Below are 17,321 nucleotides of genomic sequence, written 5' to 3'. Positions count from 1 at the left end.
ATTTGTTGTGAGACATTAGTGTTGCATACAGTGTTAGGTTAGGAAGAAAAGAGGGGAAAGGGGGAGGGGGGAATGGTGGGAGGGGTGGGGTGGTTATGCTTCTATTCTTCTACTTGGCGTATGTGTGGGGTTTTGTGTCAGCGTCACTTGTTTTTTGTGCATGGGTGCTGAGCATCTTGGGGTGGTGGATTCTGTACTGTATTTTGGATGAGTACACTGATAAATCTCACTGCCAAACAGACTTAACCAGAAGGTTCCTTCAGGCAAGTCATATGTTCTACCCATGTAAAGTCTATGCAGATTGTCACGTGATTTGGCATGAAGCTGTATTTTCAGATATTGCCCCAAACTTTCACAATAGTCTCCAATGTTTGTTGTTGTCATTTTCTCTCTCTTTTTTGTGCCTATAAGAAATATAATTTTCCAGTTCTTGTCTCCAGGAACTTCATGTGTTCATAAAGACTTTCATCTCTTTATGTATGCATGTGATTGCTGGAAATGTAGTTTGTAAGCTTGGCTGTTCATCAGATTTTCACAAATAAACCATCAGTTTTTCATAAGGGCTTATTGCATTTAGAAATCCATACCTTGATTCACTTGTTGTTTTTAGGAGGAAAACAACCCAGTGAAAGCATATGACCTATGAATGTTCTTTTATGAATATGTCCAATAATTTCCCCTTAATGTTCTTTCTGATTATGCTGAGAGAAGAATTGACTTCCAGTGTCAGGACCTTTTAAAAAATGCCTTTCAAAACAGTTAGCTGACTGATTGCCTTTGCTTGACTTGTTGAGAGTTCAGTGTTGTTCTCAGTAATAACTCTGGCTTTTGATAAGCTGTTTTAACATGAATCAAGGAGTCTGTCAATGGCTATAAGAAGAACAGGCTGCTTTCAAACAAAATACGTGCTGTGTGGAAAATGCATGCTTCTGCCAGGAGGTATGTTTTTAAGGGCCCACATTAGCTTTAAATCACCTGAATCACTTTTTGTTATTGAGCTGACTATTTATTTATCCCTGAAGCTCCAGAAGATGGTCTGAATTCACACAAACACACAAACACATACACACATGCCATAGCAAGTTGGTACACAGGAGTCAGCTGTTCTGGGGCTAGGGACCCACAAAAGCTAAGCTAGTTCTGGTGAATATTGATCTTCAACAGACAGAGGCAGGTAATGGGTTACCAGGTAAAAGAAACAAAGTATACCTTTTAGCTAATGGAAGCAGAGTCAAGCTTTGCAGTATATGATAGAACCCAGGGAAGTCTGATATTGATCCTCATCCAACAGAGTACAGGACTTAGCTGAGTTTTCCTCAAGCAGATTTTCAGATAATTTTAAGAAGCAGGAGTCTGGCTTGAAGCCTCACGCTGAGATATCATTCAGTGGCACCTGGAAGTGCCCTCCACAACTAACTGCTCAAGGGGCAAACCATGTTGGGTAGTCCAATTTGAACTCCAAATGCTTCCTGGGTCCACAGCCTGGTAACCCTTGGGCTCTCTGAGCTCCACTTTGAGAGCTCCTGGTCCCTTTGTTGTCTGGCTTGGCTGCTTAATATCATGCTCCCAAGTTTGCAAAACCCCTTAGTTTACTGTAATGTGAATATGAAGGCGGAACAAGGATATTTCCTGCCCCATTACACTCAAACCATCTGATAGTGCACACTGCAGTGACACCTAGTGACAGATCACAAACTTTGTAAATGCAACCTACCAAATGCAACCCATAGAAGAAGATTGAAAATAAACTCTCTAAATGTACACTTCCAGGTACAGAAAACATAATAGCACATACTAATTGTTTAAGATCAGGCAGACATGCAGGTAGACTCTATGTAGCTTGCTGCTAGGTGCCAATTAATAACAAAATGCATTTATATTCTACTAATACAATTTGCTCAGGAGACAATAATAACACACTTATTAACCATTAGAACATTACTCTTTTTCCATGTCAGAAATGTCTCTCTCTCAGACACACACACACACACACACACAGAGAGAGAGAGAGAGAGAGAGAGAGAGAGAGCGCTTTTAAAAGCAGAAAGAGGAGGAAAAAAACCACAATCCTAGGAGTGTTGCTGATGATGACTCCCTTATGATGGCTGACCATATGGAGGCCCTTGCCGCATAGATTGTGGCGATCACATTGGGACTTGCCATGCTCGTTCCTGTGGCAGTTGGGGATATGCTGTGTGGCAGTGAAGGTGCCTCTATTTCTTCATTGTAGATGAAGGAGGGAAGTTATCAGGTTTCAGCGACATCTTCTTGGCGACTGTAAGATGTGCTGTGGTGTGGAGATTCTGAAATAGCACCAGTGTTGCAAGTAAACTGCTCCAAATAACCCTTGTCTGTTTAGCCAGCTGTTAAAGTCTGGTTTATCAACTAAATATACTACACCTGATTGTTTTCATTGTAGCTGGCCTGTGCAAGTTGCCACTCTCCAAAACCGAATGCTGACTGACCTATCAGATACTCTGCCCCTTTTTCTTTTCTCTTTCTTTCTTTCTTTCTTTCTTTCTTTCTTTCTTTCTTTCTGCAGTCCCAAGTAGGGAAACTGCAAAAAGATTATCAAGTTTCTAACTGACCTCTCTATGTGGCTATGCAGATCTGACTTAAGAATCTTTCTCATTTTTATCCTTATTTATTTGCTTATTAGGCATATTGTGGACTACTATCTCTAAATGTGTCCATGTGCGTTGATATGACATTGTAAGGGCAACTATTCTAACTGTAATAGTGATTCCATTGCTACCTCATTATTTGACAGCAATGGTCTCCTTTGCCCATTACAATACTTAAGGAGTATAATCATAATCTTGTACTGTGGCGTAGTTTCCACTTATTATCCTTATGTGGGAGTAGAAGTAGGTGTAATCTCATTATTTCTACTAGGTGGGTGCAGATATTTATGCATTTATTTATTTAAAAAGTGTGTGTGTGTGTGTGTGTGTGTGTGTGTGTGTGTATGCACATATATATGCATTTTCTCAGGTCAAGTCATGATGAGGTATAGCAGTATTAGTTTGAGCCCACAGAAAGAAGAGTGAAATAAGAGCAAACAAAAGTTTCATGGCACCTTAGGCTAGCATATTCATAATGACAAGCTTCCATGGACCAGATACGCAACGTGATTATATTCTTAGGATACAGGCAGAAATAAGAATTAATTAATTAATTTGCATACAAGGCCCAAAGAGCACAGATTACACAGAATTCAATCCAAGAGAAGATCCAGGTGGCATGTAAGTGACCCGTTCCTGACCAACAACTACTGACAAAGAGAAGGCAGAGTAAACTCAGTTGTGCAGAGAAGCACTAGAGAGTAGCCAGGCAGTCACCCTGGTGCATCCCTCAGGGCCAGGTAAGTGTGCAAAACCTTAACAGACCAAGAGACAAAAATGGGGGGGGGGGCTGGCCACAACTGTATTGATTATAGAAGCAAAGCAGAATTGGCATGGCATTGTGTTCAGGTCTGCTGAGCTGAAGACTTCCAACCTGAAGTCCCATACCTTGTCCCAGCATGCTTGCTGTAGCATCTTAGAAGTGGAGAAGAACAATGCCATTTGTCTAACCACTGGTTGGTACCAACTACATACATGGAGTAATCTATCATATATGGAGAGCAAATATTTCCATCACCAAACTATGGTATAGTAACTTCAGACCTGCACAGTCTGTGACCCACCAAAGCATATGCAGCCAACTGTCACTCACCAGACATTTTCTTTTTTCCTTTATTTTGCAGTTTGCTTCATACTAGAAAAATAGGTGTTTTGTTGAACACCTCTAGTTAAAACTGACCAAGGTCTCTTGATTCATATAAAGTGGTTATTCTCAAGATAGACCCCCTCATACACCTGGCACTCTTGTGCAGCTTTCACGCAGCTGCTTCAAGGGCCGAAGAGGCAAGGTTAAAAAAAGTTTTGACTTGCCTCTTTGACAGTCAGAGATCTGTATTGTTTATTTCCATTTTGGTCTAAGTATTCTCGTATGACTGTGTGACACTTTTTAGATGCTGTACTGAGTTTGTCACATAATCAATCTACATTATCAGAATATATGTTCTGCCTTAATGACAACAGCTCAAGACATAAACTTTAAAGATTCCAAGGCACACAGCACTTACAAGGCAGTTTTTATTTCTAAAAAGTTAAAAGCAAGTGCTTTGTGAGTTCATTTCAAAAGCAGTACATAAATCTTGACATTATTGAAACTATTTCATGCAGGTTGTCAAGAGTTTAGATCATATTTCTTAATTGTTTCCGCTTGCATTTGGGTTATTATTTGCCACACACAAAAATAGCTACAACGCAGCCTTTGAAAATACAGATAAGGATCAGGGGGATTAGTTAACTGAATTTTACTCAGAGTAGACCTACTGAAACTAATGGACCTAACTTAGTCATCTTCATTAATTTCAATGGGTCTACTCTGAGTAAAACTCAACTGACCATCAACACAGGCTTTTGAGACACTTCTCTTCATATACTTTAATAAGTTGTATGAATAAGAATTTCCCATTGGACTGCTTAGCAGGTGGCTGCCCTTGCAAAAGTATTGTGAGCTAAGCCAGTGTTTCCCAACCGGTGTTCCGCGGCACACTAGTGTGCCGCCAGACGTTGCCTGGTGTGCCGCGAGATGTTGCCTGGAGGGAGTCGGGCGAGTCGGGCGGCGAGAGGCGGGGCGGCGGGCAGCTCGTAGAGGAAGCGCGACGCCCCGGGAGCAGCCATGGCCCCCCGGCCCCGACTGCCACTCTCCGCGCCCTCCGCGCCCCGGGCCAGGCCATAGGAGAGCCGGGCGCTGACGACGGAGGAGGCCGGCCGCGGGAAAGGGGCCACTTCCCCTTTAAATGCCGCTCCGGGCGGGGGAGGGAAGCGGCCCTCCGCCGCGCCGCTCTGCGCCTGCGCCACAGGCCCCGGGGAAGAGCGCTTCGCAGGACTCGCGGGCCAGGCGGAGCCACCTCGAGCGCCACCCAAGCGGGCGTCTCTATAGCGACGGACCCGCCCTTTCCGCTGCCCTCCCGCGCTGCTCTGGCTCCGCCTAGCGGCCCAAGGAGGAGCCGCGCAGCCTGTCGCTGCCGCCCCCGCGGAGCCTGAGGCGAAACGCGCAGGGGCCGCCGCGCCGAAGCCTCCCTTCCGGGGTCCCCTCGGGGCCATTGGGCGGGGCTGTCGCCTCCTGGACGCCTCAGCCCCGAGCTCGTGGATGTAAACCGAGAGATGGACTTGCTTGGGAGGAAGTTCCGTTGTACCAGCGGGAGTTATTTCCTAGTAAATAGGTTGAGACTGTGGGGAGCGTGGCTGGTAGCCCGAAACATCCGGAGGGCGCAGGGCTGGCGAAGGCTGGGGGAGCACGAGACTTCGACAGTCTTTTCAGTATGTTACAACATAAAACTGCTGGAGCAAGTTAACATATTTTGTTACCTTGTGCATTAAAAGGACCGTATGTAAGAATATAAGTGGGTTTGCTTCGTTCCATAGGATTCACACCTCAGAGTGCAATGGCAGGCAGATCTTAGAGCCAGCTTCTGTCTATGTATCTGAAACCTGTTCTGCCCCCTCCCCCACACTTGGTGCCATTTTCATCTACACATGCAGCAGAGTAAGTTGACCCAGAATAGTACCAATTCAGATGGCAGATGGGAGAATGACAGTGCTGAATGCTTTCCCATGTAGAACAGTCCCTGCAAATAAAAACCTAGCATATTTGGAAGAGGGATGCTAGCCTAACCATTACCTTCTATGCTGTTACTATTTTTTTATTTTTTTTTACATAAGTAAAAAGTGACCTTTCCCCATCTGGCATGGTGGTGTGCCTCGAGATTTTTTTCATGAAACAAGTGTGCCTTTGCCCAAAATAGTTGGGAAACACTGAGCTAAGCCACTGTTATTTTCCCCACGTTACAGATCAAGTACTAAGACCGAATGGTGATGGTTTGCCTAAATTTGTGGCTGACATGATATTCAAAGCTGCAAATTTCTGTCTTACAGCTCCAACACTTATGTCATACCAGCTTTTACTTCTCACGCTGACACTGAGACATTGTACCTTAGTCACTGTAACAATTTTTGGTTAATTGCTGGTGTGTGATTTGTGTTTGTTTTGAAGCCCCTTGACATTTAAACAAGCAAAATTAATGAAAAGTAATTGTCTTCTTTAATCAAATGAAAGCTTCCTTTTGACCTGTATTCTGAGTTTCTCTGAGCCTGAATAATTTGCATGTAACAGTTAGCTATCTGGCTGCTACCTTGATGCTCATATAAGACCATTAAATCAGCTCACCCTTTTCCTCATTATATAATATACCTGGTGATCTGTGCACACTTTTGTTAGCTTCTTGGTTCCTTCCACTGCAAGAAATGATCAGTTTTTCACATTAGCAAAAGGTCATTCTCTTCATTAATATCTTCCAAAAATGGCAAGTGCAATCTCTGTGTGAGGCCTGTCTGCGCTTTCTAGCTCATTTTTACATACCAGTAGGCTTAACTGAATGCTGTTCCTGATTTGAATTTGTTAATTATTTAAGCCAGGCCTGCACAACTTGGCTGCAGGTAGGGGCCAAAATTAAAATAGGCTAAACTTCTTCAGGCCACAGATAGGTTTTTAGTGGTTCACTTTCCAAGTAAAGGTATAATTTTATTGATTTTAGAAAATAAACTGGATGTATATACACTCTCTCACACATCAGTCTCACACACATCATGTTTCTTGTCTAAAACTGAGATATGCCCATTTCTTAATTTTATTATGTATATATAAATTTATCTTTTCAATCTGTCTCTTACACAGTACATAACACAGTGCATAAGCACTAGATGGCCCAGATATAAATCTTTGTATAAAATAAACAAATAATAAACAGTTCCAAAGAATAAGTCAGTTGCAATCTTTAAACATGTAAAATCAATATTAAACCCACCCTTCCAGCCACTCTTCCCACGCATCCCTGGAGCTTCATCTCTGCTACCTAACCCTGGCCAGCAGTGGTGGCGGCTGCAGGGGACTGGCGATCTAGCGCCAGGAGCTGTTTCCAGTGGTGGGAAGCCGTCAGCACTCAGTTGACGTGGCAAAGAGGTCTCACCTCCCCTCTCCTGGGCAGCACTTGGAGGTGGGTTTGAGAGGCTCATCCCCAATCCTAGAAGAGAAGCCCGACCTGCCGCTGCTGTGCAAGGGGGGGGGGTGCCAGAGAGACGCCAAAGGATCATGGGAAGCTGCCGATGGGAGGCTGGACGAGATGGGTGCTCGGCTCCTGGGCTGCCCAAAATTCAGGGGGAGGGGGGAGTGGCTCACAGGCTGTATGTTGTGCAGGCCTGATTTAAAACAGTCATTCATTAAGAAAGAGAAGAAAGCATGACTGGATGCACAGACTTTATTTTCCTCCATAGAATAGAAAGTCCAAACACACACAGTTGGCTGGATATTTAAGGGATGGATTTGATATTTCCCATAGGGACGTGGGTGGCGCTGTGGCCTAAACCACTGAGCCTTGGACTTGCTGATCAAAGGTCGGTGGTTCAAATCCCCGTGATGGGGTGAGCTCCCATTGCTCGGTCCCTGCTCCTGCCAACCTAGCAGTTCGAAAGCATGTCAAAGTGCAAGTAGATAAATAGGTACTGCTCTGGCGGGAAGGTAAATGGTGTTTCCGTGCGCTGCTCTGGTTTTGGTGTTCTATTGCGCCAGAAGCAGCTTAGTCGTGCTGGCCACATGACCCGGAAAAACTGTCTGCGGAGCGGACAAACGCCGGCTCCCTCGGCCTGTAAAGCAAGAGTCGTCCGCTACTGGACTTAACTGTCAGGGGTCCCTTTACTTTTACCTTGATATTGCTAGCAGTTTAGAGGCAGCCTGAAAAAGGAATTTCCTTGAATTTTTAATGGGAGGGGGGGTTGGCCCAGTTTTAATAAATGAGAGGGAGTGGTTTGAAAACAGTAGAGGACTCAATACCTGCATCCTAGCTGTTGATAAAGATGTTGAAATCAAAGGGGCCCAGGGCAGAATGCTGTGGCACCCCACTTGTCACTTTTTTTCCAGAATGGCGAGGAATGATTAATGAGCACTCTTTGGGTTCAGTCAGTCAACCAGCTACGAATCCACCTAACAGTAACCTTGTCACCAGCTTCTCCACAACAATATCATGTTATTGTTGATATATTTACAGAGGTACCTCGGGTTACATACACTTCAGGTTACATACGCTTCAAGTTACAGACTCCACTAACCCAGAAATATTACCTCGGCTTAAGAACTTTGCTTCAGGATGAGAACAGAAATTGTGCTCCGGCAGCGCAGCAGCAGGAGGAGGTCCCATTAGCTAAAGTGGTGCTTCAGGTTAAGAACAGTTTCAGGTTAAGGTACGGCCCTCTGGAACGAATTAAATACTTAACCCAAGGTACCACTGTATTGCTGAGTAACTTCAGGATGTTTTATGTGATTCATAAATTGAACCATGCATGCAAACCTCAGGCTTAAGGGTGAAATGTGAGCCTCCAGGCCTCTCTTTCCAGCCCTTGGGATTCATCCCAGACCACACCCTTTTTGGGCCATGCCCTTCACTTCCCTTGCTCTGTGTCCTCCTCAATTTTGCCTGGCTGGGCTACATCATTGAACTATGATAATATATCTTGCTTGCATGGATGGATGGCAGAGGTGAGGAAAATAATATTTTTGTAGAGACATTTGAACTTGAAAAATCATTTCTAAACAGAGAAACTATCCGCCTTATATCCAGCATTGCTTTGGAATGCAGTGGCAAACATTTCGCATGGCATTTCTGTTCCCAGCCCATGTGCTCCTTGGTGGAGGGTGTAGAAGTGCACCTCGCCCCCATTCTTCCCTGCCTGAAATATACTAAGAGTCAAGAGTGGATTTCATGCTCTTTATTCAGCTCATAGTGGTGAGGAGGGAATGAAAATCCCCTCAAAGTATCTGCTTTATATACATTATTTACACAATGGGCCCCACGTGATTGGCTAATTCTGGAATTCTCCTGTAGGCCAATCAGGTTGTGGATTCACTTCTATCTGGAGCTGGATTGGGTGGCTCCTGCCGACCAATCATACTGCTGCATTGTTCTAGGACCAATCAGACTGCTGCATTCTGAATCCTATTGTTCTAGGACCAATCAGACTGCTGCAGTTTGGATCCTATTCAACTCAGTACATAACACTGCCCCTGTTCCGCCCTCATTTTATCATCTTCTAGGTCCAAAAGGACCCTCATGTTGGTGATCGTGCATCAATTGGATGTGCCTAAAATGGTCACCACCTGTACTAAGACGCTAAAAAAAATAATCAGTGCAGTTTTGAAAGGTTCTTGATTCAATATGACATCTGGTTGCCTCCAAGTGTAGACGGAAACCTTCTTGACCTCAGGAATTATCAAGCAGTTTGGTTACAATATCTTAAGAGGTGTCCAAATGCATAACAAGCAAACAAACAATTTTCCAAAATATATAGTAGATAGTAGGAAGTAATGACAGAAATGAGTGTTTTAGACAGAGGATAAGACAAAGCCTAGCGCAATTTAACTAACAGAACATCACTGGCTGGAATGCTTTGCATTGCGTTTTCTTTCCCTCTCTGCTCCTGGTTCACCTCAGCTTCCAACGGTGCAGCCTGCTCAAGCCAAAATGAGAGAACAGCAGTCAGAGAAATTGAGGAAGCTTTGCTTTATAGTTGTCCTTTTCCTTTTTTCTGCTTGGAACTATATTGAAACTGCCTCCCTGCTGAGCTGTAGCAGGCTGCTTGTCCATCATATAAGTGCTCAGCATTCAGGGTTTGCTAGAAAGGTATTAACCCTATGCTTGATGGTGAGAAGAGACAGGGTTGTAACAAAATCTGGGTGACCAGGAGCAGATGGCGAAAGCAGTATGTAGATGTATAATCATGAAGGGAGATGGTTATGAATTTCAGGCTAGTAAAGCAGTGCAGGGAGGAAACATGCTAGCTTATTTTGATCTCATGCTCAGTAAATGTTGTGCAGGAGAAGTCACAGGTTGCTTGTGCATGCCCTTTCAGGCAAGGGGATTTCAGTTTGGAAAGAGATGTGGTAACACCGTTGCTCTAATGGTCCAGCTCAGGGCACAAGCCTGGGGAGCAGGTGCCTAGGCAGCTACGTAGCAGGAGTGGTGTGTATACCTGGTACCTCTTGGGAGATGCTATAGCTGAATGCTTTGCCGATAAAGAACTAAACTAACCCCCATTTGTTCTCCTTGGGCTGGATGTGCTCAGGACATTTACCAAGAGGGGAGGAGCAGGGAGCTTAAGGTGATGTGGGCGCAGTGGTGCCAATCCAATGCTCCTGCCACCACTTTGCCGCACCTGCACTGCATTCAGCTCTCCATTTCTCACTCCCCTCACTCTACGTTAGCACATAGGAGCCAGCCAGCTGCTAGGGGCCAAGGTCCCTTCACCCCTCCCCCCATAAAATATTTGAGGGGCAAAGTTGATGGGCATTGTCATTCAAATGGCGTGCATGTTCTAGGTCTTGTGGTCAATTTTGCGGAGCAGGGCTTACCTGAGCCCCACAATTGTTATTCAAGTTGGCACCTTTGCTAGGTGAGCAGACATAGTGCTTGTTGTTCAGAAGCCAGCTGCACAATGTCACCCTGTCTTTGCCACTCTGCCAACTGCTACCGGCATTTTGACCTGCATGTGGATATCTAAAGTCTAAAAGGAAGTTTGAGGCACAGCACCTTTTTGTGGCATTCCATGAGGTCCTCATAATGTTCAACAGTTTCTTTGCCTGTTTGTGCCAGCCTCCATGCCTGCTTGGGCCACACATCACTGACGTTCTGCCACAGCACATGTCTAGGTTGGCACATAAAGGAAGAGTTTATTTTCTAATGCTGCAGTAGCTATATGCAGAGTGCCACTTTGTGTACGATCCAAGATATGATGTATCTGTCACTAAATCGTGCCACTTACTGCAGGTTGCAGATGAAGTGCTGGCATTTTCTGCTATATTAAAGAAACAATTTTCTTTGCATGCAAGAGCTGCAGGACAAAAAGAGGAGCATGAGGCTAGACTGCTGCTTTGACATGGTGATTTTGTTAATCCAGGGGTTGGCAGCCTGGTCCCTACCAACCACTAGTGGGCGTTTCAGGATTCTAGGTGGGCAGTGTGGGGTTCTACGGCACAAGCTGAATCCTCCTTCCATCGAGCACTGGTGGGCGGTAAGGAAATTTTTCCATCAAGAAAGATGCATTAGTGGGCAGTAGGTTTAAACAGGTTGACTACCCCTCAGTTAAGCAGAAGAAACACATGGCTTCTATAAGTAGTCTGCAGTGATACAGTCTAGCCTGAAATAGAAGTATTACCTCTCAAGCATCCCTTGCAATAAATCAAGTGAAAAGTATAAAAAGTTTCGACGGCTGCTCCTTCACCAATTTCACCCATTTTTCAGTCCCTCCTCCTCCTTTCTGTCTCATAGCATTTGTATCCACATTTTGTAATATAATTTTTTTCCATTTTAATTTGAAGTATAAGCTGTTTCATAATATCAATTAAGCACAATTCATTATGATTACTTGGATTAGTAACTAGTGCAGCATTTGTGAAGGTCAATATTTTGTTGTGCAGTCTAAGACTATTCAGAACTATAGAAATGATTCACAAAACAGCATTGAAAGTGCCCTTATATTCTGCAACACTCTCAGTGAAGAAAATGGGCAGTGACATTCCTGAGAATGTATGGGTATTTGGTAGAAGGAAGGAAATAAGAATAATGCTTGAGATTACCTTAACAAGGTCTAGTACAGTTAAGATCTAGTCTAAATATAATGGGTGATATTCCACTGAGCTAGACCCAGGGTTTTTTTGTCTTTCCAGCCAGAGTTCACAGAAGCTCAACTCCAGCACCTCTCAGGTGGGCGCCATTGTCATTCTAAGAGAACAGGAGAGACGTTCATGGTGAGCTCTGGCACCTCTTTTTCTAGAAAAATAGCACCATTATTATAAAAAATAGGTCTATTATTTTCAATTGGTCTGCTCTGAGCAAAATGCAGTTGAATTCCACCCATTGCCTTCTGGCCCTGGAACTCTCTTTTCTATCTATTTGCATTTCCTGCTAAGGCGTATTTGGGAGTCAGAGCACTTAATAGTGATTAAGTGACAATCTAGCCATCTTTCTAGATATTGTGACCTCCTTTGTGCCCTAGGCTTTCTACCTCATAGTTGGTTGTATCCAATGATGGCATTGTATCAGCAAGCAGAAAACACTTATGCATGATGTGGCATCCACTTTTTGCCGATTCCCCCTCTGCGCTCCAGTCTCCCCCACTCCCAAAATGCTACTCCTGAGGATTCAGGGACCCAGGGACTCAGTTATTCTTAAAGGAATGTTCTTTATGGATTAACTATTGGAATGAAAAGCTTCATCTTGATAACATTTGGAATCAAGGCTTGGAAATGTTCTATTTTATTTTATTTTTAAAAAATATATGTTTCAAGTTTAAAATACTACAATAAAGAGAATAAAATACAATGACAAATTATATAATAACCATTTATTAAGAGTCTTCGTTGTCTTTAAAAATAATTGTAGTTTAAAATTAGTGAGTTTCTGTCAATGGAATATAATAGTGTTTTTCATTCATCAATTAATGAATTTGTTTTCTTCTTTGTGCTATGTTTTTATAAATGTGTTATTACAGATTGTCTGTTTGGAGCATTTTGTACATGTAATAAAACATTGGGGGGGGGGGAGGGATTCAGCCTGGCTGCTGAATGGGGTTTGGATCTGATGTAACTTTAGGGTGGCTTAGTTTGCATCAGCTGGCTTTATACCAGCTACTTGTGGAAAGGATTGCTGCCCAAGTCTCTAGTTGGTCTCTACATATGCAGGGCTCTTTCCACCCGGAATTCACCAGAACTCAGTTCCGGCTCCTCTCAGTTGGGCACCATTGCCATTGTAAGAGAACAAGGGAGGTGTTCATGGTGAGTTCTGGCACTTCTAGAAAAATAGCGCTGTACACATGTCTATGCAGACCTGACCTAAAAACAATACACTTCATACTTTCTCAGTTTTCTCATTTATCTGCTCATTAGGCTCATTGGGCATATTATGGACTACTATCTCTGAATCTGTCCGTGTGGGTTGACATTACATTGTAAAGGCAAATGCTGCTGAACTGCAATGGCCATTCCAGTGGTACCTCATTATTTGGCAGCAATAGTCTCCTTTGTCCATTACAACAGTTTAAGGAATATAATTGTGATCATGCATTTTAGTGTAGTTTCTGCTTATTATGCTTATGTGGGAGTAGAAGTAGATATAATCCCATTATTTCTACAAGGTGGTGTATATATTTATGCATTTTTTAAAAGTTGGATACACACACACACACACACACACACACACATGCACAAACTTGTTTTCTCTGCTGGCAGTAAGCTCCCAGCCCCAGCTCAGCTGAATATATGCTGATGCAAATTGCTCACCTTGACTCAGTTAGGACACAGCATGCTGATATGGAGAGCTGAACTTAAAACTGGAAAAAATGAGAAATTGAAGCAGATCCAAGCTGATAGATTCACCCATTCCTAGCCCCTGCTGTACATCAGTCCTCTAAGGTACTCATATTATTAGCTGAGTTTCTATAAGGTAGTATGCACATTAAATAAACATAACAAAAGCATCCTTTACAGAGAATATAAATATAGATTCAGACTTTAAGAAAAGTCAACATAAAGTAGTTTGTTTCCCATAAAGTTTCCTGTCCCCATAATTCATGATAATTCATGAAAAATTCATTTTTTTCAAAAGTAATGTACATCTTCACCAAAAACTCATAATCTAGGTTACATCATTACTTTGCTTAGAAGTCCCATTAATTTACAGTGAGAGTTACCCGCCTCCCACCCCCAGCAAAGGAGTCCTTTATTACCCACTTACCCACTTTAACTCAATGGGTCTTACTTCTCAGCAGTCATGTATGTGATTGCCCTCTTAAATGGATTTTTCCAATAAGGTGATTTTTTTAAAAAAATGCTTGCTGAGAACATTACAGTTGGCAGAATTTTAAATGGACTGAACAATAATGTTTCTATGTTTTAGGTTGCTTAGGGAAATAGTCTGATTTCTGTCTTCAAGGTATATCTAGGTGCCAACAAAATTTGCACCTTGCAACTGGAGTTAAACTCTCTGGAACCCTTCTAGGTTTAGACCTTGCAGTTATAAGCAGCGTGGGAATGTGAGAGAAACATTTGTTTTAAAAGTCTTACATTTGTCTTTCTTGCAGTTACATACAATGCTGTTTAGTTAAGCAGCTATTAGCTCTCTAGATAGGCATTTTAAAATACATTTAATTATAGTTAATATTTTAAGAGTATAAAAAGCATTTAATTTTCTTTGGTACATTTGACAGTGAAATTGCCAGACCACCAAGGAAGTGTGATTTAATTACTGACATTTTGTTCCTTAATTTGAGTTCTAAGACTGCTGAAGGTTAATGGACCTCTCTTGGAACATGATTGTGGATAATCAAAAACCATTATACTATGTTGAACTGTGGGATAATGGCTGAGAGACACAAAACAATTGGGTTTCTTTTCGTTGCCCAGCAGGAGACTTATCCTGCTCCCCTGCCCACTCCACCCACTCCCAAAACCAAGGATTATGATGTGCTTCAGGGCTGGGCCTTATATATCTTCATATATGTACAAAATATCAATCCATATATTCATTATTGTCTCAAACCCCTCAAGAAATGTGAACAATAAATGTCTTTAGTGGAATGAACTCTTGTGGGATGGGGAAGAAGGAGGGTTTCTCCCCCCCCCCTTTCTTCTCCCCAAGATGGCAAGGCGTTGGCAGCAAGGAAGGTTAGGAGGAAGGAATTGGACTATAGCTGTGACCTATAAAGGGCATTTGAAGATCTAAATCTGAGAGACATATTGTATAGCAGCGGAGGCCCCCTTGTTATAGTCTCCTTAGAAATGGACGTCTTGCCGACGTGGGGATCCAGGGCACAGTCCTTCAATGGCTGCGCTCGTTTCTCTCTGGTCGGGGACAGAGGGTGGCGCTTGGGGGGGAATTGTCATTGCGTCACTCCTTGGTGTATGGAGTGCCTCATGGTGCGATTCTCTCCCCGATGCTTTTTAACATCTTTATGCGCCCCCTCGCCCAGCTTGTCCAGAGTTTTGGGCTGGGTTGCCATCAGTATGCCGATGACACCCAACTCTATCTGTTGATGGATGGCCATCCTGACTCGGCCCCAGATACACTGACCAGGTGTTTGGAAGCTGTGGCTGGATGGTTACGTGGGAGCCGGTTGAAGTTAAATCCTTCGAAGACAGAGGTCCTCTGGCTGGGACGGAGCGATATGGGATTGAGGGGGCAACTCCCATCTCTTGCGGGGGTGCAATTAGTGCCAGCATCGTCCGTTAAGAGTTTGGGTGTAATCTTCGATACCTCCCTCTCTATGGAGGCGCAGATTACAGCTATAACAAAGGCGGCATTTTTCCATCTCTGCCAAGCTAAGCAGTTGGCTCCTTACCTCTCTCGCCCTGACCTTACCTCTCTCGCACTGTGATCCACGCGACGGTCACCTCCAGACTGGATTATTGTAACTCGCTCTACGTGGGGCTGCCCTTGAGACTGACCCAGAAACTCCAGCGGGTGCAGAATGCTGCAGCGAGACTCCTTACAAGGTCTTCGCTGCGAGATCACATTCACCCGGTGCTATACCAGCTGCACTGGCTCCCGGTGGAGTACAGGATCAGGTTTAAGGTGCTGGTTTTAACCTTTAAAGCCCTATACAGCCTAGGACCCTCGTGCCTACGGGACCGCCTCTCCTGGTATGCCCCAGAGAGAAACTTACGGTCTTCAAATAAAAACATCTTGAAGGTCCCAGGTGACAGAGAGGTTAGGCTGGCCTCAGCTAGAGCCAGGGCTTTTTCGGCTGTGGCTCCGATCTGGTGGAACGCTCTGTCACAAGAGACTAGGGCCCTGCGGGACCTGACATCCTTCCGCAGGGCCTGCAAGACAGAGCTGTTCCACCAGGCCTTTGGTCAGGGCGCAGCCTGACCCCCTCCTCTGGCAATCTGCACAGAATTTTGCTTGATGGTTGCCATTAATTTGATTTTAATTTGATTTAATTAATTTTATAATTAATGTTTTTAGAATGTTGGACTATTTTGATTGTTGTTAGCTGTCCTGAGCCCAGCTTCGGCTGGGGAGGGCAGGATATAAATAAAATTTATTATTATTATTATTATTATTATTATTATTATTAGTCAATGCCTTGATTTATATATTGCATTTGAAACTGTTTGTGTTTTTATGCTTTGGTCGTGGCCTTTGGCTAGCACAATAAACTTAGCAATGATGAAGATTGGAAGGATGAAGGAGTGAAGGGGGAAAAAGAGTCTTCCCTGCCTTTTTTCCCATATACAATCCCCCCAGTCTTACTTTGATTCCTCCCTTTGATTCCCTCCCCACAAAGACTGCTTTGGAGACAATTTCAGAGACAGTACACCATCCTGCAGCTGCTTTGAGGCACTTTCTTTGGAGCATGAAAATGCTAGTCCTGAAAAGGACCCTCTTAGGGTCTCCACTCTGGATATATGTAGGGTTTATTATTAAATTTGTTTATTATTTATTATTGATATGATTTATTAAATTTGTATACTGCCCTATACCCACATGTCTCAGGGCGGTTTACAGGATAAAATCACGATATAAAAACACAAAATACATAATCAAAATAAGAACAAGAACAGCCCAATAACACCTTCCAACACATTTTAAAAGGGCACTGAATGGCAACACATTTTAAAAGTCTGTTTACAGAGGTTTAGGATCAGAGGTTTTTTTGCCTGGTGCTTAAAGGTATATAATGAAGGCACCATGTGAACTTCCCTGGGGAGAGCATTCCACAAATGGGGAGCCACTGCAGAGAGGGCCCTGTTCTCGTGTTACCACCCTCTGGACCTCTCATGGAGGAGGCACACAAAGAAGGGCCTCAGGCTAAGGGTTTACTCCTTAGCCTTTTCTTCACCTGAAGATATCCCACAAGACAGCAGAGGTTTAGGATCAGAGTTTTCCTTCTCCAATACGGGCTATGTTCCCAGATTGAGGAGCCCCATCTGCCCTTTACATCCCTCTACAGCATGTGCAGAAACTGCCTTATTGACTGTAGGACGCACTATTGGTCTCCCTCACTCAATTTTCACATGCAGGGGAAGTCCCTAACTCACCAAGAGTTTGAGACCCATCTGCTACCTTCACCAGGTTTAGCTGGCCAGTTGTGGGGTGGGGCCACTCTTGCATGCTGACAGCTTCTAGGAGTCACAGGTGAGATCTGAGTGCAGGGTGGGGACCA

The sequence above is a fragment of the Podarcis muralis genome, chromosome 4 (genome assembly GCF_964188315.1).
Source record: "Podarcis muralis chromosome 4, rPodMur119.hap1.1, whole genome shotgun sequence".
Classification (NCBI taxonomy): domain Eukaryota; kingdom Metazoa; phylum Chordata; class Lepidosauria; order Squamata; family Lacertidae; genus Podarcis; species Podarcis muralis.
The sequence above is the reverse complement of the archived record's forward strand: the minus strand, read 5'-3'. Positions refer to the sequence as shown.